General features: G+C 38.2%; 1 long non-coding RNA gene across 2 annotated transcripts in view; it reads left to right on the forward strand.

Annotated features, from left to right (window-relative positions):
* The window catches only part of LOC137062591 (uncharacterized), a 36,651-nt gene extending 20,445 nt beyond the window's left edge, over positions 1 to 16,206 (forward strand). For both annotated transcript variants that reach the window (XR_010901250.1, XR_010901249.1), the window contains exon 5: positions 16,010 to 16,206. This is a non-coding gene — a long non-coding RNA (uncharacterized lncRNA). The remainder of the gene's footprint in view (positions 1 to 16,009) is intronic.
* The last annotated feature ends 11,701 nt before the right edge of the window (positions 16,207 to 27,907 follow it).

The following is a 27,907-nucleotide window of genomic DNA, read 5'->3' on the forward strand; positions in this document are numbered from 1 at the left end:
AACGCCCACTGCTGTGATTGGCTTCTGTGAGACATCAGTGGTAACGCCCACTGCTGTGTGACATCAGTGGTAACGCCCACTGCTGTGATTGGCTGCTGAGACATCAGTGGTAACGCCCACTGCTGTGATTGGCTGCTGAGACATCAGTGGTAACGCCCACTGCTGTGATTGGCTGCTGAGACATCAGTGGTAACGCCCACTGCTGTGATTGGCTTCTGTGAGACATCAGTGGTAACGCCCACTGCTGTGTGACATCAGTGGTAACGCCCACTGCTGTGATTGGCTGCTGAGACATCAGTGGTAACGCCCACTGCTGTGTGACATCGGTGGTAACGCCCACTGCTGTGATTGGCTGCTGTGAGACATCAGTGGTAACGCCCACTGCTGTGATTGGCTGCTGTGAGACATTAGTGGTAACGCCCACTGTTGTGATTGGCTGCTGTGAGACATCAGTGGTAACGCCCACTGCTGTGATTGGCTGCTGTGAGACATTAGTGGTAACGCCCACTGTTGTGATTGGCTGCTGTGAGACATCAGTGGTAACGCCCACTGCTGTGATTGGCTGCTGTGAGACATCAGTGGTAACACCCACTGCTGTGATTGGCTGCTGAGACATCAGTGGTAACGCCCACTGCTGTGTGACATCAGTGGTAACGCCCACTGCTGTGATTGGCTGCTGTGAGACATCAGTGGTAACGCCCACTGCTGTGATTGGCTGCTGTGTGACATCAGTGGTAACGCCCACTGCTGTGTGACATCAGTGGTAACGCCCACTGCTGTGATTGGCTGCTGTGAGACATCAGTGGTAACGCCCACTGCTGTGATTGGCTGCTGAGACATCAGTGGTAACGCCCACTGCTGTGTGACATCAGTGGTAACGCCCACTGCTGTGATTGGCTGCTGTGAGACATAAGTGGTAACGCCCACTGCTGTGATTGGCTGCTGTGTGACATCAGTGGTAACGCCCACTGCTGTGTGACATCAGTGGTAACGCCCACTGCTGTGATTGGCTGCTGTGAGACATCAGTGGTAACGCCCACTGCTGTGTGACATCAGTGGTAACGCCCACTGCTGTGATTGGCTGCTGATACATCAGTGGTAACGCCCACTGCTGTGATTGGCTTCTGTGAGACATCAGTGGTAACGCCCACTGCTGTGTGACATCAGTGGTAACGCCCACTGCTGTGATTGGCTGCTGAGACATCAGTGGTAACGCCCACTGCTGTGATTGGCTGCTGAGACATCAGTGGTAACGCCCACTGCTGTGATTGGCTGCTGAGACATCAGTGGTAACGCCCACTGCTGTGATTGGCTTCTGTGAGACATCAGTGGTAACGCCCACTGCTGTGTGACATCAGTGGTAACGCCCACTGCTGTGATTGGCTGCTGAGACATCAGTGGTAACGCCCACTGCTGTGTGACATCGGTGGTAACGCCCACTGCTGTGATTGGCTGCTGTGAGACATCAGTGGTAACGCCCACTGCTGTGATTGGCTGCTGTGAGACATTAGTGGTAACGCCCACTGCTGTGATTGGCTGCTGTGAGACTTCAGTGTAAACGCCCACTGCTGTGATTGGCTGCTGTGAGACTTCAGTGTAAACGCCCACTGCTGTGATTGGCTGCTGAGACATCAGTGGTAACGCCCACTGCTGTGATTGGCTTCTGTGAGACATCAGTGGTAACGCCCACTGCTGTGTGACATCAGTGGTAACGCCCACTGCTGTGATTGGCTGCTGAGACATCAGTGGTAACGCCCACTGCTGTGTGACATCGGTGGTAACGCCCACTGCTGTGATTGGCTGCTGTGAGACATCAGTGGTAACGCCCACTGCTGTGATTGGCTGCTGTGAGACATTAGTGGTAACGCCCACTGCTGTGATTGGCTGCTGTGAGACTTCAGTGTAAACGCCCACTGCTGTGATTGGCTGCTGTGAGACTTCAGTGTAAACGCCCACTGCTGTGATTGGCTAACATCTTTGTATATGAAATAGCTATTGTAAAGGGAACATTCTTTGATCGCTTTCTATATATAAGTTAATCACAATTTGAATAACAGATTATTTTCATCAGAAGCAATGTGAAGTCGAGCGTTTAGTCGTGCATCTGACTGAACTTGAAATCACTGACCACAGATCAGGCATTAGAATTAACGGTCACTCATGTTGTGGCGTCACTGTCGAGTCCATATCGTAAGAGTCTGTTTGCAAAGCCGGCATTGAAATTTCGACTGATTTACCAAAAAATCCAAAGTGAAATGTAGCGAATACAAATAAATAATGCTCAACTGAGACATTCACATTGTTGATCCACTTCTGTCCTCATCATCTCACTAACACTCCAGTGGGCGTGGCCAAACACACGATGATGAAGTTAGCGTTAATCTTCTTCTGCAGAGCCGGTCTTTCACAATGAGTCGCTCTCTGGGGTCGGTTAATATAAAATCTGTTTTTGGACTAACAAGGAAGTTTTAGTTCTAAAACTTACAGGATATTTTTATATAAAGCTCAAGGAAAATTTTATTTCTCATTTCATAACCCCTTTAAATACTGTATAGTCTATAACAATTCTTTATAAAAACAATAGTGGATTTAACATAATTTTTACATCCAATATATGTACATTTTTGTTTTTAATGTAGGCTCTCCATTTAAATATGTGGGTCAGTTTTAAAAATAATTTCTGCAATTTTTTTTATTTATTTGAAAGTGTTAAGAGTAGTTTCATGTCTATCCTTGTATTGTTCAGCTGGTTAAAGTTGATATGGGAATAACATATAATAAGTAATAAGTAATGCAATATTTTTTAGAGTGGAATTAGTAAAGTAATCTGATTACACTGTTGACGATGTAATTGGTAGCTAATTAATTACTTTTTAGAGTAACTAAATACCCAACACTGCTTAAAGGTCCCGTTCTTCGCGTGTTTTCGAAGCTTTGATTATGTTTACAGTGTGCAATATAACATGAGTTCAAGTTTCGCGTGTAAAAAAACAGTGTTTTCAAACAATTGACTTATCTGTACAGCGCTGTTTCCTCTGTCCTAAAAACGGCCTGATGATTTCCTTGTTCTATGAAGTCCCTCCTTCAGAAACACGTAACGAGTTCTGATTGGGCCAGCGCTTCCTGTGTTGTGATTGGACAGCAGCTTAGCGCACTTTGCCCGGAAAGGTCCCGCCTCTTATCATAACGGGGAGATGCAAGCGCTGAATGCGCGCTCTTCTCCACGTGGGAGAGCAACGAGACCACGCCCCCTATTTTGCGTGTTCTTGTGGGCCGAGGGTTAGTCTACAAACGGTTCTAGTGACGTCATTACAGCAGGAAGTGCAGCGGTGTAGTCCAAACCGGCCGTTCACTGTAGGCTTTGAAAGGGAACTTCTGTTAAATAAAATATCTCGCTTGGCATTGAACTTTGAGCTTTATAATTTTACAGGTATTATTTATGCTCTAACAGCAACATTACACACTAACTAAAGTTTGAAAGATGGAATCGTGAAGAACGGGACCTTTAACAGTCAAAAGTGTTTAATTGAGATTGTTTATGCATGTTTGAATGATGCAAAAATACAGCAAAAATTAATATTATTAACAGTTTTCTGCTTGAATATATTGTAAAATGTATTGCTGTATTCAAAGCTGATTTTCTTCAGTCACATGATCATTATTATTATCAATGTTGAGAAAACAAAGAAATAGAAATATAGCCTTTTATTTAACCATTTGCAACTTTTGGTTATAGTATAATTTAATTCAGAGAGCATTAATTGGTTTATTTTGATGGCAATATAAAAAACATGTTATAGGATTTTTAATCGGCCTCGAAGTTCTTTCAGCGAATGCAATCGTTCAGAGGTTGGAGGAGGTTGAACGTTTTGATGTCGGGACGACAGCGCTCAGGCAGGATCATTTGCATGGCTGATTTAATGACACTTAGTTGGCCGCCGCACAGATCGATATGAATCTCCTCATCTGTTCATCAGGGCTGGAGTCCGTCGTGCAGTTTAAGTGTGTGTTGTTAAATGACATCATCAGCTCTTCGATTTTCTCCACATCTGCACTGGTGCATTTGTGAGAAGAGCGTTCACACTCAGAGAGCTTTTGACACCTTCACATTTCAATTAGATGTGAATTATATTCAGAAATCAAAAGTGTCGTAGACTGTGGCTTTTCATGTTCAGTGGTGCACAATGGTTTCAATTCATTTCATCTCATCTCATGGCAGTTTTAGTCATTTTCTTTTCATAAAACTGACAAAATCTTTTGTCAAAAATTTTTTTGATTACTAATTAAACCATATTGTCTATAAGAGTTGAAGAGCAACAACAATGATGGGACTACTACCTTAAAGGGGTGGTAAAACATTCTTTCAAAGGCTTGATGGTGTTTGTGGGGTGCACTGTAACATGTAGTTTTCATATATTTTACCTTTCAATCAATCAATCAACTTTTTATATAGCGCTTTTACAATCACGATTGTGTCAGCTTCACAGTGTCAAAAAGGACAATATTGCAACAAAATTAGATTTGGCTGTACAGTCGTACTGGAGAAAACAGTGATGTTATCAGCTTATTTTAATTTATCATAGTGACAATGTTGGCATATTAGTATTATAGTTTATAGAATTAAATAAAACCTAATTTATACATTGTATTTGTATATTTAGTTGAATAACTTTGATCATAATTTTAGTATCCACACCTGTTCAAGCCAAGCCAAAGGTGACAGTGGCAAGGAACCAAAACGCCATCAGGGCATGATGGAGGAAAATAAACCTTGGGAGAAAACAGACTCAGTCGGGGTGCCAGTTCTCCTTTGGCCACACAGTGTATGATTATTATTCTGGCAACCTTACAGGTCAGAAATCAGATTAGATCAGAATATTCAAAATTTCAGGGTATCACGCAAGAGACGGGTTTATTCACCTTTATTCTACACTGCTCTATCCCTCCTTGTAAAAACGGTCTGATGGTTTCTGGGTTTTATGAAGCTGGTCCCTCAAAAATACGCAATGGGCTACGATTGATTAGCTCGCCCAGCTGTGTTCTGATTCGCTAACCGTCTAGTGTGTGTTTGTAGATCTGTAAGTTATCACAAGCTGTGGGCGGGGCGCCGCCATTACATGTTTTAAACACTGACAGGGAGTCTGACAGGACTTTAAAACATGACATTTTCGACCCACTGACAGGGTCAAAAATGGTTGTGTTAGTTGATTGGTAAAGTTATCACGGGCTGTGGGCGTCTGAGCCGCTTTTATATGTTTGTTACAACACTGACGGGGCCTGCTGGATTTACCACACAAGATCATCCACTTCACCTGATATATGTAATGTGACATTACGTGAGGGAACAGGGTCAAAAAAGATTGTGTTAGTTTTTTGGTAAAGTTATCACAGGCTGTGGGCGTCCAGCCACTGTTATATGTTTAAACACTGACGGAGATGGGGCCAGCTGGATTTACAACCTAAGATCACACCGGCCGTTTGCTGAAGTCCTTAGAAATTGATTTATTTTCACTGCAGAACTTTCATTTACATTTATGCATTTAGCAGACGCTTTTATCCAAAGCGACTTACAACTCACCTGCATATGGCCACCTGTATATCGCGACTTTCACCTGTATATGGCCACCTGTATATCGCGACTTTCACCTGTATATCGCCACCTGTGTGTGAAACTTGCAATTATGAGTTACTATGAGTTGTTTTATGTCAGTTTTGAAAACTGTATTTCTTGTGAATTTTCTCAATAATGGCATTTTGTTCATTTTTAGCCAAAAATAAGACTTTTTTAAAAAAAAAATAGAATTTTGTTAGCAAATGTTCAACGTTTAATTTAAAGGGTTAGTTCACCCAAAAATGAAATTGATGTCATTAACTCCTCACCCTAATGTCGTTCCACACCCGTAAGACCTCCGTTCATCTTCAGAACACAGTTTAACAAAAACTATGACTTTATTCAGCATTGTCTTCTCTTCCGTGTTTCTCCAAAAAGAATCAAACGGTTCATGAATCAGTGAATCGATCAAAGATTCGGGTCGCCAATGTCACGTGATTTCAGCAGTTCGGATCGCGCCAAACTGCTGAAATCACGTGACATTGGCGACCCGAATCTTTGAACGATTCACTGATTCATGAACCGTTTGATTCTTTTTGGAGAAACACGGAATAAAAGACAATGCTGAATAAAGTCATAGTTTTTGATATTTTTGGAATGTATTTTCGATGCTTCAAGAGATTCTAATGAACTAACTGATGTCTCATATGGACTACTGTGATGATGTTTTTTTTCCTTTCTGGACATGGACAGTATAGTGTGCATACACTGCATATGCTCTGGGACTAAAATATTAAATATCTTAAACTGTGTTCTGATGATGAACGAGTCTTACGGGTGTGGGACAACATTAGAGTCATTAATGACATTTCATTTTTGGCTGAACTAACCCTTTAATAAATGTATCATGATAAATTTAATTGGATCAACATTTTTACAATTTTTTTTTTTTTTTAATATTAAATCGTTTAAAAAATAATAATTAACTTTATAAAACAATTCTTAAGATTTTAATTTTGCCCCCCCCCCCCCCCCCAAAAGAAAGACATTAGTCAGTGATATACTCATCTGTCACAGTAATGTATTTTTATTATTTTAGCTTCTCTGCATTTAATTCAGTCAATGATCAAAATAATATTTTTTGACAATTAAAATGAGTTAAACATTAAAAGAAAATGGCTACTGAAAATGTATTTTTAAAAATTATATAATGGACATTTTAAATTATTTTTAATTGACCTTTTCAATAATTTCATCAATTTAATTTTGTTAACTTTTACTCAAAAATGAAATGCTGTTGATAACTCATCTGTCACAATAATGCATCATCATCGTCATGAAATTAAATAAATAAAAAATGATTAATTAAAATATACACTATGTAACTTTTCTATGTAACTAATCTGCTAGAGGTCGCCAATTCAAAACAAAGGCGTAGTTTGATGATGCTAGAAATCGATTGAATGCTATGCCTCGCGAGCAGCTCAACTTTTATTATGCCACAGTCGCCGGCTGCTTTTTTTTTTTTATGGGTAACGCAGTTCTGTTTATCATACACTGCAGTGAAAGTAAACCATTTCTGCAAAATTAAACTGGAAAGTGAGGGTAACGCAGATATGACACAACTGACGACTCCCTCACATGTCCTAGTTCATTCATTAAAATAGCTATTTTCTCACGATTTACCAATAATTGGAAGCATACTCAATTGAACTAAATATATAACACGAGCCTATTTTACTGAATTTATGTTTACTGAACTAATTGTTTTTACCTAGTGCACATTTACTTAACCTAGAAATTTAGATGTACCCTAGCGGCAGCAAATCTAATCTGCCAGCGAGTGTCGTCTAGCAACTCTCAATATCCTTCTGAGCTGTAAAAACCAAACTCTGGTCGGGCCAATCACATCGTGTATAGAGTCGGTGGGCGGGGCTTAACATAATGACAGCAGAGTTGCGTGCTTCTAGTAAACACAGATACTGGCGAACGGCGGTCTTTCGAATCATTTGACCGTGACTCTGGAAGACTTGGAGTTAAGCTTTTCTCTGAGAAGAGAACAAAGAGCGGCACTGAAGTCATTCTTAAAAAGGGAAGATGTGTTCTGAGTTTTGCCGACCGGATACGGCGAATGTTTAATCTATCAACGAGCTCCGCTTCACCTTCGTTGCTCTGGTTGGTTGTAGCGCTATCCTATCGTGTGCAGAGGGAGTTTGAAGGACAACCGTTTATCCGCCCCTCAGATTGAGCTGTCAATGGTGAGTTTCCAGACCAAACATCTTGATGTGGGTCTGGCTTGTCAGGCTAACCTTTACTAGTAATAGGACAGTAAAATGACCCATATTCCCACATGTATATTTTAGTGAGCTCTGGTTTAACATGTTTCTCTCTTTTAGTGCACTATGTGCTCAGATGTGCTACAGGTACACACACTACGCTCTGATGTGACTTTAATCTCGTCAGTGACTGTTTCGACCTGGCAGGAAACGCAGAGGCCGCTGACGTGTCATTGTGTGTCTGGCTTGTTTCTATGGAAGCCCAATTATGATTAATGGCAACAAGGCGCAACAGCACGAGCTACATGAGCATGTAATCATCATTAATTACTCTAAAGCTGAATGTGCTCTGGCATTAAGTTATCAACGAAAACACTCCGCTCTGGACAGTGAATCAGGGTGGTAGAAACACAACATGAGGGTTCAGATACCAAACTGCAGGCTGCTAACATTTTTCTTTTGATTGATTGGTGCTTCTAAAAATGCATATATTATAGATTTTATGCTATCTTTCATAGTGTGTAATATATTATAGGCAGCAACTATTTGCTCTAAGTATACGTAGAATCTAGTTGGTATTTACACTAAGTGCAAATAGCAACTAGATTTTATTAACACTGTAAAAAAAAAAAAACATTTTCTTCATGATAATTGCTAATTTACACCTGGTTAAAGCCAGACTATTCTCAGTAGTGACTAAAATCTAAATTTGCCGGCGGTTGTCTGGGTTTTCCCAGGTTAATTTACACTAAGTGTTAATAGCAACTAGATTCTATTTACACTCAGTGAAATCAGCTCATTTTCTTAGCGATAGATGATATTTACACTAAGTGTAAATAGCTGTAGATTCTATTTACTAAGTAAAAAAATAGTGATATATTCTATTTCTAATCAGAGTAGACCAGTCACAACAGACTAAGCCATCTGACCAATCAGAGTAGACCAGTCACAACAGACTAAGCCATCTGACCAATCAAAGCAGAGTAGACCAGTCACAACAGACTAAGCCATCTGACCAATCAGAGCAGAGTAGACCAATTTAGAGAGACACTGAGGCCCTATTTACACCTGGTATTAGGATGCGTTTTGGTCGACCGGATCACAAGGGGTCTAAAACATTTGAGCTTGTCCACTTCTAGAGAAAGTCAAAAACGCATTTGACCAGGTTGATTTGATAGTGTAAACTTTTTCAAACTAATTCATGTAGTTGAATGCATTTGAACAAAACACATTCAGCTGACTACTGACATAACACACAAACATTATGGGAAGTGCACTAGCCAGATGGGATTTATACTTTGTCGCCTAAAGACCAAAGTTTGGTTTGAAGAGGGAAAACGTACCAAGCTCAATGTTCTCACCCTTCCTGATTTCTAACACACACACTCAGCAGTTGGCGTGGTGTTGTGTCCATCAGAGAGGAAATGAAAGCTGATGCTCTCCGTGTGTTTTTCCGTTGTCTCCAGTTTTGTTCAAATGTAAATTGCACAAGCTTATTTTGGCCTTTAGATTGAAAGATCTGAAAAAGCCCATACATTAACCCGACCATAGACCCTCTCCTCAAAGAATCAGGACAGAAGTGGTTGAAAGTGGACAAAAGAGACGGGTTGAAACACCAAGTGTAGTGTCTCCCTCAGCTACTTGTGATCCGATCGACCAAAACGTATCTTAACACCAGTTGTGAACATGGAAGAAAGGTGATGCTGTAATGTATATTATGAGAAAATGAAAAAAAAAAAAGTTTTTATTTTTTATTTGGAAGCATATAAACCTATTTTAGGACACTCCAAAACAAAATTAAGAACCTTTAAAATACCATAATTGGAGCACTTTAAATGAAAAAAACATCAGCTAAGAATTTGTGGATGCTTTTAAAACTGAGATTACTAATGTTCAATGGGGAAAATAAGCATATTCAATCATAAGGAACCAAAACATCTAAATAAAATACATACAAAGAAACATCTACAAGGTCTTAATATCTGTATTCACTCTCGAACGGTATGTGAAATCCAGAATTATGGCAAAATGCTGTTGTTGCTCATGTTTGGTTATTTAAATTTTAAAAATGCAATTGAGGTTTAGCAAATACGTTGACCTTTTTGGATCCATTTTGCATAAATGCATTCCTCGCATCTTATCTTGCTGAGAAAAATAATAACTGCCAGGTAAATTGTATCTGTGATTTGCACGTGATAAATACTCTTTTAAGGCCACATTAAACTGTACAATTTCATGCCGCCTGGCTTCAAGTTGAATATAGAAAGCTTAATGGAGTCATATGAAGCCATGCATAATTCATCTCCTCTACATATCTGAGAATTACACTCAAAATACCCGAGTGAAAAAGGATGTGTGCCAAGTCAAAGTGCCAGCTGACACAGTTGATGGTCTCTTAACACAAGTGAATATGAGGGCTGTTTTACCCTCTTCAGTTCTCTTCTAGTCTTCGCACAGATTTTTGAAATTCTGTAACATGAAAAGCTCTCAAGATAGACTGTGTCACAGACTTCCTCATGCAAGGGTTTGCTAATGTAATTATGTATAATTGGTGATCTGACAGCAGAAGACTTCAATTGATAATTAGCTTTTCAAAGGAGAAAATAATTACTTTCTGTTTGAGATTTGTACTCGGTTTAAAATGAATGTGTTTGGACCGACTCCAGATACTGGAGGTTTGACTTTGAGAATGATTAATTTTATAAGCATACAGATGATATCAAATGATGTTTAATTTGACTCAATGCTTTACTCATACTTATGGATTGTCTTTGCCAGGTTTCTCTCCCGGGTCTAGGGCTGGGCATTCAGTTTTACAATTCGGTTAGATTTTGATTCAATTGGATATTAATTAATTGGGGCATGTATCAGGTTTAATACATAGCAAATTTTCTGATGGAAAAAAATATATCTCAACTAATGATATATACAGGGAAACAAGGTTAAAAGGTTAGTTCACCCAAAAATGAAATTGATGTCATGAACTGCTCACCCTAATGTTGTTCCACACCCGTAAGACCTCCGTTCATCTTCAGACAGTAAGATATTTTATGTTTAGTCTGAGAGCGTATCCAAGTGTATGCACACTATACTGTCCATGTCCAGAAAGGGAATAAAAACATCATCACAGTAGTCCATATGAGACATCAGTTAGTTCATTAGGAGCACTTGAAGCATCGAAAATATATTTTGGTCCAAAAATTAAAAAAAACTATGACTTTATTCAGCATTGTCTTCTCTTCTGTGTTTGTTTTCAAACCTCAAATATAGATTCAAATGGTCATGAATCAGCGTATTGATTCATGATTCGGATCGCGTGTCAAACTGCTGAAATCTCGTGACATTGGCGATCCGAATCATAAATCAATACGCTGAAAAAACCATGAAAAAATCTGTGTGAACAAACCCTTTAACTTCTTGCTCCCGTGTTGACAAATTTCAGTTCTTTCAATATAAAAGTCTTTGCTACTGAGTATCTCACTCATGCTGAATACGGTCTTTGCCACCATCTAATGGTGTAAAAAACGTAACTTCTGTTGCTGTTTATAGAGACCAAGCGGCAAGTGTCCTAATCTGAAAACCATGCCCACTGGGGGGCACAATCCAACCCTCTCCATTGACTTTGTATTGTGTGACAATGCCTCTGTCATTTCTGACTTATAAAAAAATTAACAATGCCTTAAAGCTACTGTGTGACAAGGTGTACAGCAAACAAGCTAAAAAAAAAAAAAAACAGAAGTATGTTTTTATAAGCTGTCGACCCAAAACAAAAAAGTGTTTATGGACAAAAAAGTGGATACAGGCAATTGAGACAGAGCGCAACATGTCATATTACTTTGAGAACTACGCCCACTGGAGGGGAACATAATCGGTGACAGGATATGAAAGAAAAAAATACATATATTTTTTAACCATGTCAAAGGATTATTATGCACACCTAGGCATATTGAGTGTCAGGATCCCAAAATGTACCCATTCTTCCTGCTGATGCTTGACATCTTATTGTTTGTATACACTTTTGTCTCCATAAAGGCTGGCTTTTACAGTTTGGTAGCTTATAAAAATGTAATTCTGTTTTTTTTAGCTTGTTTTCTGTGTACACCTAGTCACATAGCAGCTTTTTAGAGTGTTTTTCTGTCTTTTGTCAGAAGCAAGAAATGACAAGGAGGCAGCCTCAAGCCTCAAAGTCAATGGAGTGGCAAGGCAAGGCAAGGCAAGTTTATTTATATAGCACATTTCATACACAATGGCAATTCAAAGTGCTTTACATGGAAAGGAATTAAAATAGGGCTAAAAAATGCATAAGAAAAAAAATACAATGTAAAGAGAATTAAAAATAATAAAATGACCAAAGAAAAGGACAGGTAAACTAAAACAGTTATAAAAAAAAATATTTAAAAAATGATGCATAGATAAGATAAGATAAGATAGGGTGCAATCAGTCGGACGTACAGTGGCTCAGAGCTCATTTAGTAAACGCACAGCTGAACAGATGTGTTTTGAGTCTGGATTTGAATGTGGCTACTGTTGGAGCACATCTGATCTGTTCAGGAAGCTGGTTCCAACTACGGCTGGCATAATAGCTAAAAGCAGACTCTCCTTGCTTTGAGTGAACTCTTGGTATTTCTAACTGACTTGATCCTGCTGATCTGAGTGATCTGTTGGGTTTGTATTTAATCAGCATATCTGTGATGTATTGAGGTCCCATGTAGTCCACGAGTGGGCGTGGACTACATGCGCTCTATGGTCAGGGAATTTTTTTCAACGGATAGAAGGCTTTTAGAAATGTTGCTTTATGAAAGTAGCATTGATACATCATTTGTTGGCTTTAATATTTTTTTTTTGTGTGGTAAAAGCAATTTTGTAAAAGCAATAGGGTGCTCAAGGCTAGTGCTGTAGTGTGAATAAATCACAGATGAATGGCCACTTTGCAACATGCCTAACAACACCCTTCAGCCTTGACTTATTCTTGATACAGCACTAGCCTTGAGTATCTTATTGCTTACTTACACTACAGTGATTGGGTGACTAACGTTCTATGGTGTGGAATTATTTTCAGGGAAATGCACGGCAAAAGTAGTTCCAGGAAGGTTTTGACCACATTACAGTTTCATATCATTTCACCAAACGGTTTATTTCAAAAGGTCCTTACAGCCGACAACAGCCAAAGAACTAAAACCATAACAACACTGAATATATATATATATATATATATATATATATATATATATATATATATATATATATATATAAAGCATATAAATATAGTTAACAATAGGATAAAAAATGAAAAGTATTTTCATATTTTTGACAGAGTTTCTTTTTATTGTGTATGGAAAGTGCATAGTCTCTCCCACTCAAACACACATTACAGACACACTCTCGCAGAAACGTGTTGTCAGCACTGCTCTGACGATTTTGTCAGTAAAATAATTTAACAACTTAAGCTGCATGACATTTCTCACTAGCGAGGTAAAAATGGTGCTGTTCTTAAAGCAGATCAACTTACTTTAAAGGGATCCCCTGATGTTGAGACTTGTATGGCTTAATATAACATAAATGATGTCTCTTACTGAAATATGTAGTAGAAAACCCATGAAAGATCTACGTTATTTAAAAAATCGATTTTATATGTGGACCATGGACGGCGCCATTTTGTTTGAGTTCTAGGTTAATGACGCAGAATGGTTGCACTCAGCTGGCGCTACCTGTAGCCACAACGCAACTCGAAAATTGTTACAGTTATACAAAACCAAATAATTGCTTTGTAATTATACTTAAAACACACTCGAACATACATGTGCACACAAATTCTCTCTTACACAGACTCACACACACACAGATCGGTGCGAACACTCAAACACACACTGCGTGAGCGCACACATCACCCTCATTCACTATTCCCTGTGTTGATATCATAGATAGACGGTTGATATCAGGTTGATATGCAGTAGATTAACTGTAATGCCTAATGTGACCAGCAGAGGGAACTATCTAGGTAGGACCATGGGATAGGGGAACGTGAGGAAGAGAGGCAGGATGTTTTGGTGATGATGCATGGGATTGGTTTGTGCATTAAAGTTTGAGCACAAGCTCAGTGAATTAAAACCTCAATCTTTAAACTTTCATTTTCAAGACACAATTAACATTCCCTACTTTTGTTCTCTAATAGAACTTAAAGGAGTGAATGAAGACGAGTGTGTGAAGTCGGACAGCTGTTGTGTGTAAATCGGCTGTACACTCGTTATTGCGGCGCAATGTGAGACTGAATGAGTGCACCCGAATATGTCCACTGATGTCGGACAACACTACAAATGGCCGTCTCTTCAAATAATGCCCTATTTCAGGGTATAGGGGGTCGATTTCAGATTCAGGCCCTGTCGTGGAGACTGGGCAGCCCAACATCTCGATTGAGACAGCTGTCAGTGTGTGCGCGCCTGCTGATCTGTTTGTGACTTGTGTAGGTGAGTTTGTGCGCACATGTATGTTTGAGTGTGTTTTAAGCACAATTACAAAGCAATTCATTGGTTTTGTTTAACTCTGAAACAATTTTCGAGTTGCTTTGTGGTAAATAACTACGGGTAACGCCAGCTGATTGAGGAGTGCCACCATTCTACGTCATCAACCTAGAACGCAAACAAAATGGCGCCGCCCATGGTCCAAATATAAAATCGATTTTTTTAAATAACGTAGATATTTCATGGGTTTTCTACTACATATTTCAGTAAGAGACATCATTTATGTTATATTAAGCCATACAAGTCTCAACACCAGGGGATCCCTTTAAAGACGCACAGCACAGATACAGGTGACACTCTTCTTCTCTAATAACTGCATCAGTCTGCTATCAGTGGCTTAAAGGGTTAGTTCACCAAAAAATAAAAATAAAGCGTAATGTGAGCGTATGAATACCCTCATGTGAGCGTAAAAACTTTTTTGCTATATAAGGGATATTTTGTTTCCTTTGGCTGTATTTCCGATTCGCAGTTTTAATTTGCGCAATTTGAAGGGTAATGGAAACACGGCTAATGATGCACCAGTGGACATTTTGGGGATTTTCAGGACGAGATTGGATTTTTAGCTTTAATTTCTACATTTCCATAACTCTATTTCACACCATCATAATGGGTTGTTCTGCAGTACTAACAGATACTGCGGGAGTGTGGGCGGGGTCTACTTCCTGCTCTCTACTGCGCAGACTCCGGCCCCAAATCAGTGCAAAATATCAGCGCCATATTCACTTTTCTTCAATGGAAGGTACTGAAGGGGTGTCGTCCATCTTTTGACCCAAATTTGGGTTAAAACAACCCAGCATTTTTTTTTTAGAGTGTAGGCTAATGCAAGACAGCCCTTTTGAAAGCACACATTATTCATTTTAATATACAGACGGTGAACACTGACCTTGACTTTGGCATGTTCTTGTTATTGTTGGGTTTTTTGTAGTTGCTTTTTTTCAGTTCTTCTGTTAGTTCAGCGTTGTTGGTCTGTCAGTTATGATTAATGCTGATTTTTTTGACAGGCGGTGGAAATATATTTTCACAGTTGGACAGCTGGTTAGCCTATATCAAGACACGCTCTCCAAACACCTGAAACTTTGATTAAAAGAAGGCAGCACTGTTTCATGTTTTGAAAGGTGCAAATGAGATTCCAAACAGGAATTAAATAACAGAGGGTTAAAACAACACCCGTTTGTCGTCGTCTATTATTATCACCTGCTCTAGTGGTTATATTAATGATATTTCAAAAATATATATATTAAAACAGTGTTTTTACGTTATCAGAATAAAATTTGAATGGCAGAGCTATAGTGTACTAAAACTATAAAATGCACTAAAAACATTTTTTTTCTACTAAAAATAGACATAATAAATTACTAAAATTTTACCTACATTAAAATGAACATGGAAAATATACAAATAAAAACTAGAGAAGATACTAAAATAACACTGCCGTGTTGACTGCAAATGTTTTTTTTTTTTCATCTGTTTATTGTATGTTAATTAGTGAAGTAACACTTCTCAACCACACATGATTTAAGGAAACCCCATTAATTAATAACACTAAGTTTACATGTAACTTCTGCTTCATTATGTGTACAACTGTCATAATGGCAATCGTTTGACCCAATTACGCATCCTCAGGTTCAGTACCTCGTGTCATTGTTTCCTCTCTTCTCTTTTAGTTGTGTCATGACGGCATTTGTCTACAAACCTATTCCCAGGAGCCTCATTAGAGCCGGAAGTGTTTGGCATAATCTGGGAGAGTAATTAACCCCGAGAGCTGAACACGTTCCTGCCACACTGAGCCGTGGTGTTGCCTACAGTATCGCTTTCCCCCTCAAACACACTGTAAATGTCAGACACAGCAGGGGAAGTTAAAGGTGTGCGTGAGGGTAATGCACACACAGACAGCAGTTTTACCATCATCATACCATTATCATCATCGCATATTGCACATGGCTTGTTTGAGTGTGTGTACATTCAAGGCTGCAGAAATGTTCCCAAACCTTTGACCTGTTGAATAAACTAATATTGCGAGTCATCAATTGTGTTACTTAGACATAACTTGCATAGAAACTTAGATTGGTCTAATTCGAGAATGAAAGAGTAAAACTGATTATTGCTGAAAAAATTGTAATTTGGAGTAGGCCTATTCATGAAATTAATAATGGCTGAGTTTGAGCAAAATATAGAACGAAAAAGTCTCCATTTCACTTCATGTGTTGGAATCCGTCTTTAAATCGTTCTATCTATCTATTGTTCCATCATTCATCCATACATCTATTATTCAATTTATCTATAGTTCTAGCCAACCATCTATCTCCATCTATCTCCATCTATCTCCATCCATCTATCTATCTATCTATCTATCTATCTATCTATCTATCTATCTATCTATCTATCTATCTATCTATCTATCTATCTGTCTATCTGTCTGTCTGTCTGTCTGTCTGTCTGTCTGTCTGTCTGTCTGTCTCTGTCCGTCCGTCCGTCCGTCCATCCGTCCATCGCTAAAATAAAAGTTAATGAAAATCATCAACAATAATTAATCATTATCGATTAGTCGGGTCTGCCCTTTCACCAGTCGTGCCAAATTACAGCACTGAATAACGCATTTTGGAAAGAAATTAAAATAGTGAAAAGAATGAAATAATGGAGGAAACCGAGTGAGCTGATGCAGGAAAGGCATATGAATTCTTTATTTTAAGCTTCAAGTGAATCCATTAGCGTTTAGCACATCCTGTCATGCGCTTTGACAAATGTGTGTGCGTCCTCGTACGTTCATTTTACAGGATATATCCACTGATCTATATTGAGAACAATGGTTATATCTGTAAACGTTACTGATTCACATGAGTATTTCCATTTGGCATGAAAGCGTGTCCGGGTGGTCTGTGTTAAACTTCACTGGCCGAGTGTCGGTGTAGGCCTGCATGTGCATCAAACTGACAGAAAGCAGTCGAGAGGGAGACGATTAATATTCAGCGCAAAAACTCATTTAGCTGCAATATATGCTGTTGAATGCTAAATTTAGGTTTAAATTCAACATGAAATTCAAGTATTTTATGAGAGTTGTAAGTGTAAAGGGAAAACAGTGTGTAATTCCATATAAATGTTAGACATTATGATAAAGAAATGACAGTACACTGAGTTTTATGATTTGTTCATCATTTTAATGTAGAGATTTAAACTCATTTTGCTCAGTAACTTTTTTCCACATAAGGTATAGCACAAACATATCTTTAGAAAAATCAACCATGTTTTTGCCGTATTGGTTACCATTTGTATAACCACACAAATACCATATAGTTTAACTACAAATGGTTGGTTTGTGGTTATCATTGAATGATTACAATAACCCTGGTCCCTGTTACGTATTTATTTATTATTGTTGTTGTTTGTTTTGTTCATTGTAAAACAATGGTTATTTTTTGTAAGGTATATTCACTTTATATGTGTTCATAGCACTCAGGTGACACGTTCGTGTGAAGGACAGCATGTGGACAGGATGTGGAATGGGGTGTTTTGTCTTAAAGCTACACTGTGTGATATTTTCCCCCATCTGGTGTAAAGGTATATGACCATCCAGTGAATTTTAGATTCTGTTCCTCTCAATTCTGATTTCGTGGAACATGGCAATCCCCCTCTTCACATTCGACACGGTGCCATCGAGTGTTTTAAACGCGAAAGGCGAAGCTTGAATTTACGGGTATGTCCCTCTTTGGCTAATGTACTTTCGAGATGGAGGAGCAACATGGCGACCGGCATTCGAACCCCTCACCCGTATGTATTTTCAATGGCATATTATAAACTTACAAGAATACTTTATTACTTGAAAGAAGTAAATATACATTAATGAGCACATACATTTTTGAATGAACAAAGTGTTTTTAGCTAAGAATAAACTAAAAAAGTTACACAGTGTAGCTTTAATCAATTAATCGAAAAAATAGTCTACCAACTACCTACCAAACTGGTATCAAAATAGTTGCAGCCTGCATCCAATCTTTCTTTCAGTCCATCCATCCATCCATCCAATCTTTCCATCTGTCCATCTATCCAATCTACAAACTTCCAACATTTGATGTCTTTTGCATTTATTTAAAATAATTCAAACCAGACTTGATAAACATGGTTTGTCTAGTTAAAAATGACAGCCGTATGAGTTTCTTTGAATTGCAATTCATTCCATTTCCCTACATTCAAATTCAAAAGCTAATCACCAGTTAGACAATCTCCCGTGTGCCCGGATCAAAGTTAACAGTGAAATCTGGAACGAACCAAACGTTCACACCATTGATGAGGCTGTGAAAGTGTCACTTCCTAACCTTGGACATGATGTAAATGGACTGCATTTATATAGCGCTTTTATCCAAAGCGCTTTACATTTTTGCCTCACATTCACCCATTCATACACCGACGGCGATGTCAGCCATGTAAGGCGCCATCCAGCTCGTCGGGAGCAGCTGGGGTTAGGTGTCTTGCTCATGGACACTTCGACACTTGGTCAAGTGGAACCGGGGATTGAACCACCAACCTTCTGGTTTGTAGACAACCTACATGAACCACTGAGCCACTGCCGCCCCACTGCCGATGTGCTTTCTGTAGGTGGATAACAGTCAGCCTTAAGCCTGCACTTAACCGGGCAAGAGCTGCTCTCATCTGAACAAATGATCATCCTCTTACGGATCGCTTGATGGTCAATTTATTGATCCTGTACACAAGTAACCCTTGACCCAATCTGTGCGGTATCTGAGCCATTAAGAATGAAATCATGAGCTAGAATAAAGAAAACCTTTCTGAAATAAATGGCCACCGCTGTAATATTTGTAGGATTTGTTTGTTCTAATTAGTCAAACGTCTTGTTTTCATTTTCATAAAATATGAAAATCCAGTTGTTTACTTACAATCTCAGGGTGATGTATGTCATTCTTGCATGTTAAGTTAATTAATTTTCTACACAAAAACATTTAAACATCTGACATTATTCAGTTTACACCAGAGTGTTATTCCGTTCACCGCTAACTAACACGTCGGCCGTGTAGAAAAATATTAAAAGGCCTTTGAGCCATGTGTGTCACAGTATCAATTACATGACCGTCCATCCACCGTCAAACATTGTCAGAAAGGTCATGATCACACGAGAGGTGCTAAGAGTCTTCAAATCTTATTAAACATTTGATGGATCAAGAAAAAAGGGGTGTTAATGGGTCTCTAGGGTCTGAAGTCCTTCAGGATTATCGTTTGATTAGCAAGCCATCACTCTGCTTTCCTAGCGACGCTCTGATCCAAATCGTTCATGTTAACTTTTGCATAGCCACAAAGATATTTATATTCACAAAGTTAATGGTAAAACTGTACAGTGGCCCCTGAGAGTCGAAACTTTTGCTGTTGCCAGCAAAACAGAGTTTATAGATATAAAATCACGAGTAGAAATGGTGTTTGCTCCTCCACAGCTGGCGTAAAGGCCTCAGAATGAAGGTGAAACTCCCTGATCTCTTCACTCGAGCCACGGCAATTAATTTAGTTCCCCACAAACATACGGTGCAAATTCATGAACGCGGGCTACAGTAGCCTCGTAAAACACTGACTCCACAGCTTAGCAGGAAGCTAGTGCTGCTAAAAGTAAAGCCACGCTCGCACTTCATTTCAAGTTGTGCAGAGTTGTAAAATTCTTGGACTCATTAAAATTGCAGTTTAAAGGATCCAGATGGAATATTTTAACATCTCTGTCCATTTCACTTCATTTAGATCTCTGAAACAGAAGGTCCAGCGGTGAAGGTCAACGATGGACACGCACACAGGATGAATATGGCTCACGGTTACGCTGACATTAATAAGTATGTTTCATAACTTTGTTCATAAAGTTCTTCACTGAATAATATTAGATTTTTTTTTCTCGTTTCAATTTAAGGACTTTTAAAGCTAGGACTGATTCTATTTGAATTTATTTATATTGTATATTACATTTTAAAAAATTATATAATGTACATTATGTTTAATATATTACAATAGATCTAATATTCAATATAACATTAAATGCAGTATTGCAGTTTTGTAAGTATTGTATATGATTTTGAATATGATATAAAGTGTATTTTATTTATTAATTGTAAAATCTAGCAAAAAACTACCAAATGATGGAAACAAAAATTCTAAAAGTCTAAAAAAAAATTGTAAGAACAATATATCAATCAATCTTGACAAATGATTCATCATCAATTTAAATATAAAATATATATTATATTTTTTACAATATACAACATTTAATATGTATGTTATGATATATTTTAAATGAATAAAATCCTGCCAGTGAGGTTGAGGATGATATATATATGTGTGTGTGTGTGTGTGTGTGTGTGTGTGTGTGTGTGTGTGTGTGTATACATACATACATACATACATACATACATACATACATACATACATACATACATACATACATACATACATACAATGAGGTATATATATATATATATATATATATATATATATATATATATATATATAATATGATATATTTTATACATTTTAAATATGAAAAAAAGATTTTCATTGAGGGAAACAAAAATGTATCAAAGTCTAAAAAAAACTTTATTATAATATTTGATATGATATATAACATTTAATATATGCTATTGAACATATGATATATTAAATATTTATTTAAATATAGTATAATTATATTAATTGTTGAATATACCATATCATATTAAAAATAATATTGAATATTATAATATATTTTAAAATATTAAATTATTGTAATTGTCAAATTAAATATAAAATACAAATAGCTCAAAAGACTTCAAATTAGGTAAACAAAAATGATTTTAAAATTCTTGAAACTATTATAAATATCAAGCAACGATAATATTAATAATACTAAATCTTGGGAGAAATGTTTACAATTAAATGTGTACTAATCAAGCAATTTCTGAATAGTTTAAAAGATTTATTGATATTTTCATGGCTTGCCCAGTCATTTTGTATATTGGATTTTGTTTCTTGATTTAATCAGTAGGCGTGTTTTGTAAATTTCATGTGATATTTCTTACAAAAGAACTTATAAAGCTAGATATATCTACCTCTTTTCTGTAGATAACACTTCCTGTAAGTGTTTTCTCTATATGGTGCTCCATCGTTTGTGTTAAATGAATATATTACATGCCATCACAGCACATCGTCTGTAGGGTTGTGCTTTAAAGCAGCAGGCCAGTCTTGCGGCTGTACAGTTTCTTCCTCGAGCCAGCAGACGCTGTCGACTGCAGCCGCCTCCACAGCTGAAATCATCCGGTGCCCTGACACAGCAGATAAGCACACAGGCTTTCAGGGAACTTCATCTGCTCCGCTTAAAGACAACGTGAACAAAACCCCTTCAGGAGCAGCAGTCCTCCCAGAATGCAGTGCTCACACTATCAAACATAGTCCAGGTCCTCACCGTCCTTCAGATATGAACATCCTGTCATCAGTCGCTCCATTAGTATGGAACGCAAGACTTCATTGTGTTTACGCTGCTCTTTTCCACACTATGAAGTGGTCAAGATAGTAGTGACTCGTTCTTCTGAAGACACACAGTATTATTGGTTTATTTACTTTTTTTTAAGACACTGGGATCTTTCTTATATTTGTGAAAGCTTGTTTCCATCATGAAAATTAAAAAAAAAAATGATAAAGGCAATTTTACATGTTCCTCACAATTGTGAGTTTATATTTCTTTTTTTTTCTAAGATTTGTGAGATATAAATTTGGGATTGTGAGAAAAAAAGTCGGAATTGTAAGATAAAAAGTAATTAAAATCACAATTACCTTTTTTATTTTTTATTCTGTGGTGGAAACTAGCTTCCACACATATTTACTGAACAATAGTGTTTCTAAAGTGAGTTCACGCCATGCTGTCGTTACCATAATTACAAGATTTCAACTTGTAATAAGCGTTCATGTCCTTTCTTATGCTGCAGTCACACTGGGCGCGAATGGAGTGTCAAATTCGCTTCTATCGCCTCTAGTTTGACGCTTGAACGTTTTGAATCCACTCGTGCATCTTCAAAATGTTGAAGCGTCTTATAACGATATAACTCCATATCACTGCTCACTGCCAATATCTGTTGAATGAGTGACTCTGGATGGGCCTGCCCCAGTTTATGTCTGGTAATAGAGTTTTTGTACAAAAAAGTTGGGACACTGTACAAATTGTGAAATAAAAAAGGAATGTAATAATTTAAAAATCTCAAACTTATTTTATTCACAATAGAATATAGATAACATATCAAATGTTAAAAGTAAGACATTTTGAAATGTCATGCCAATTATTCGCTCATTTTGGATTTCATGAGAGCTACACATTCCCAAAAAGTTGGGACAGGCAGCAATAAGAGGCTGGACAAGTTAAAAGTACATATAAGGAACAGCTGGAGGACCAATTTGCAAATTCTTAGGTCAAAAGACATGATTGGGTATAAAAAGAGCCGGTCAGAGTGGCAGTGTCTCTCAGGAGTCAAGATGGGCAGAGGATCACCAATTCCCCCAATACTGCGGCGAAAAATAGAGGAGCAATATCAGAAAGGAGTTTCTCAGAGAAACATTGCAAAGAGTTTGAAGTTGTCATCATCTACAGTGCATGATATCCAAAGATTCAGAGAATCTAGTACAATCTCTGTGTGTAAGGGTCAATGCTGGAAAACCATACTGGATGTCCGTGATCTTCGGGCCCTTAGACGGCCCTTCATCCCATACAGGAATGCTACTGTAATGGAAATCACAACATGGGCTCAGGAATACTTCCAGAAAACATTGTCGGTGAACACAATTCACTGTTCCATTTGCCATTGCCGGCTAAAACTCTATAGGTCAAAAAAGAAGCCATTTTCTAAACATGATCCAGAAGCGCAGGTGTTTTCTCAGGGCATAGGTTAATTTAAAAGGGACTGTGGCAAAGTGGAAAACTGTTCTGTGGTCAGACGAATCAAAATTTGAAGTTCTTTTTGGAAAACTGGGACGCCATGTCATCCGGACTAAAGAGGACAACCCAAGTTTTTATCAGCGCTCAGTTCTGAAGCCTGCATCTGTGATGGTATGGGGTTGCATGAGTGTGTGTGGCGCGGGCAGCTTACACATCTGGAAAGGCACCATCAATGCTGAAACGTATATTCAAGTTCTAGAATAACATATGCTCCCATCCAGACGTCGTCTCTTTCAGGGAAGATCTTGCATTTTCCAACATGACAATGCCAGACAACATGCTGCAACAATTACAACATCATGGCTGTGTAGAAGAAGGATCCGGCACTGAAATGGCCAGCCTGCAGTCCAGATCTTTCAGCCATAGAAAACATTTGGCGCATCATAAAGAGGAAGATGTAACAAAGAAGACCTAAGACAGTTGAGCAACTAGAAGCCTGTATTAGACAAGAATGGGACAACATTTCTATTCCTAAACTTGAGCAACTGGTCTCCTCAGTCTCCAGACGTTTGCAGACTGTTATAAAAAGAAGAGGGGATGACACACAGTGGAAAACAGGGCCTTGTCCCATTTTTTGTGAGATGTGTTGATGCCATGAAATTTAAAATCAACATATTTAAAAAAAAAAATACATTTCTCAGTTTAAACATTTGATATGTCATCTGTGTTGTATTCTGAATAGAATATTGACATTTGAAACTTCCACATCATTGTATTTCTGTTTTTATTCACAATTTGTAACTTTTTTGGAATCGGATTTGTAAACCATGTCGAAAGTTACAGATTCCACCCTCATTTCGTTTTTTTAGTTTTTTTGGATTTTTAGTTTAGTTTAGTTTTTTTTTCAAAGATGTACAATGATTGTATATTAAGAACATGGACACATTTTGTTTTGTGATTTCACGGGAAAGAATAGAGTCCCCACAAAAGCATTAAGCAATATATTGACGTGCTTGTCTGTGTGAAGACTGTGTGAAACCCCGCCTACTTTGATTTGATTGGCTATAGCAATCATTCTTACATTGACAAGTGCCGTTAGACCAAGCAGACCAAACTAAAAAACTTTTTTTCATCCTAACATATAGAGAGTTATGTAATGGATTGCAGGAGAGCAGGTCAAGAATTTCAAATATTGGGGTGGACAATTTGGCCATTTCTAATTATTGGGGGGGGGGGGGGGACTTGTCAACAATGGCATGTCTCAGTTCATTTTTAGCACTAACGATCATAGAGATATTCAAGCAGTTTAGCACTATAGATTTTGTGTTCTAGTTTGTGATCACTGTTCATTGAAAAGAAATCAGCAATTGTTTCCCCTTATTTTGTTTTCTTTCCTTCAACTGTCTTTTCTTTCTTTTTTTGGTGGCCTGATTTAGCTTTCTTTGAGAGACATTTCTACAGCAGAAGTTTGCTCTCCACCAGATGCTCAACTAACTAGCATAAACAAAATGCGTGCAGATGGACTAAACCTTTGGCGCATTAGCAAGGGGTGGGACTGTGAGACCTTAGATATACAAAATGTAAAAAATCAGCCAATACACTAAATTTATATTTCATCTGACATTCATTATGTAATTTAATTAGGAAATGAAAATATCCAGGTAAAATAAAATATTTCACAGAGTTTTTAAGGGCACTCTCTCCTCTTGGGGCCCTGGTAATCAGTACTGGTTTTACCATCCACAAAAAGCCCCAAAGGCGATATCTCGTCCATCCATCGCCCCATGCTAAATGCATCTATCAGGACCTCCAGACGTGCGTTAATGCGTCTTATTACATGGCTCTGTGAAATACTTGATTCTGATTGGTCAATCGCACATTCCAGGAGTATGTTATTCCCAGATAACAACTGCCAAAATTGAATAACATACCACTCATCCGGGAGTTATCTTGACCGGTACTACGGCTATGCTTAACACTGTTGTTGACTCTCTGGCGCCATCCTGTGGCTGTTAAATACTTAACCGCCATGGGTTACAATGGAAGACTTCAAGGGTTTACTTTATAACTTTTTAATTATGGATCTTTTTCTTATACAAACGCATTGAACGAGAAGGCCCACGTGGAGCACGTTATTTGACGGACAGCTGCATTTTATGGACTTCAACTACAGCTACAACTACTGCTGGGATTAACGTTAGCCTGGAGTTTTTAAATATAACTCCGATTGTATTGGTCTGAAACAAGAATGTCATATACACCTATGATGACTTGAGGGTGAATAAGCAATAGGCTTAGTTTCATTTTTGGGTGAACTAACCCTTTCAACAGTCAAACAAATCTTCAGCAATAGATAAAGGCTGAAAGCAGTTTGGAACTGTTTTTCTGTGCGGAAGAGCTAATTAAATATTTAATCTCAAGACAATATTTTGTGTCTAATTTACTTGAGACTAGTAGCCTTGTAATAAGCGGGATAATGTACAACCAGCCGGTTGTTATAGCAGAATAAACCCCTTCAGAGTGATGCTAGATCCTGATCACTTTGTCTGGGATTATTCTGCAGTAACAACGGGCTGGGTGTACAATACCCCTTACTTTACATTAACTTAAAGGGATAGTTCACCCAAAAATTTTAATTATCCCATGTTTTACTCACCCTCATTCTATATGGCATTCTTCTTTCAGACGCATCGATTCACTTCAGAAGGTCTTTATTAACCCCCGGAGCCGTGTGGAGCAGTTATATGTTGAATAGACTTTTATGGACTTCAATCACTGCCATTATAAAGCTTGGATTAGCCAGGACTTTTTTTATATAACTCTGAATGTCATATACACCTGAGTATATACAGATGAGTAGAGGGTGAGTAAATAATAATTGTTTTTGGGTGACCTAACCCTTTAACATGGAAATCAATTTGCATTCTGTGTGAACGCAGCATTAGAGCTGATAATTAAAACTTGTAAGCCGGGAATTTTCTGTGCTCATATTTGTACTACACAGACTGTAAAAAAAGAGGAACGGCACGTCTCAACTTCCTTCTACTGTAGAAAAATTAAGCGGTTGTTGCCAATTACGTCGTTTGAAGCCAGAATCTGCTCAATCTCAAGTTCCTGCAGACTCATTTTCAAGCACAGCTGTCAATCACGTTGACAGGGTGTGTTTCATGACCTATACTGCATCTAGCCACCAGGGGATGTTCAAAATGCTTTAGCTTCACTTTTCAGGACTTGTGTGGCACACTTGGTACCACCTGACCGCTGAACACAGCTATATCACTGAATATACTGTGAATGGGAGAAAGTGCAACGCGCAATATGGTGGAATAAGTCCCGCCTTCTAAAGAAAAGAGCCAATCAGCAATTGGTCAAGTCACTGCAGCTGCCGTTAGAAGCCCCGGTTCCTGTAGAAACATATGGTGCATCTGAAGGCGCATAGTGTCTGAGTAGGTACTACATTTATATTCAATCTTACTCTGTGACCATTCAAAATATATGTTCTGTATAGTAGGAATGTAATCCTGACATACTATACATGCCATGTCATCATTATCATTGTGACCTACCAGTGTAAGTTGCGTCATTTCACTGCCATTCATAAATCCTCTTTCTGTGGCCTCATGGGATAGTAAAGTGTCCATCGAAAGCACACTTCAGAATCTCGCTGGAAGTAGTAGGTCATTTGGGGGGGTTTCAAATAGGGCTTACTCATTATGCTCATAATTATGCTCTTATAAACTAGTCTAACTCAAACGTTCTGTTTTGAGATGATAACCGATAGAATTGTCAGAAGGTGATGTTGAGCATGGTGTAGCTCATTTATAGTCTACCTTTAGCCTTTCACTTCTGGCGACTGCATTTAGGCATCAAAATGAATAAAAGTTGTGTTCATCTATTAAAATAAACTTAATGGACAAAATGTGTAAGTACCAATTTTTTTAAATCATGGAGCTTGTTTTAGCGATGATCCAAAATCCTGTTGGGTTTTTGTTAAGTGAAACTGTGTGATGCTAACTGCTGTTAGGCTCTCTATGACCACTCTATTTCAAGCCATGAATATTTAGATCACATCCCAAAAGCAAGAAAAAAAAAATATGTGAACAAACCCATACAGCAATTGTTGGACATTTAACATGAAAAAAACACCCTCGCACGAAGCTTCCAGACTTCACCGAGCAACGGTAAATTCAATCCCACCTTTAGACTTATAAGATGAAATTCAATATACACCTTATTAATGATGCAAACTATAGTGGGAGCATTCTGCTAAATTTCTCCTTTTGTTCTTTCACAGAAGGAAGAAAGTCGTGTAGGTTGAGAACAACATGAGGGTGAGTAAAGGGTGACGGAATGATCAATTTCGGCTGAACTTACCCTTTAACTGCTCATATAGTGTGGCTGGCACATCGTAAAAGACCCTGAACCAAAACCACATCAGACAGGAGGTGATTCAGGCTTTGGATGGACCATAAAGCTGCTGTGAAGGTGTAATTGCATCATCAGAACTGAGACTTCTGCTCAGTGTAGTGTGCACTAGAAAGTGCACTAGGGTGAGAGTGAGAGCGTTCACCTCAAGAATCACTGAGATATGACCTTTGCATTGGAGACATGCAGCTGATGCATAAAACCCTCTTCATTCAGAATGATTGAATCCATTCACTGCTCCCGTGAGAACATGTCT

Source organism: Pseudorasbora parva, chromosome 23 (genome assembly GCF_024679245.1).
Source record: "Pseudorasbora parva isolate DD20220531a chromosome 23, ASM2467924v1, whole genome shotgun sequence".
Taxonomy (NCBI): Eukaryota; Metazoa; Chordata; class Actinopteri; order Cypriniformes; family Gobionidae; genus Pseudorasbora; species Pseudorasbora parva.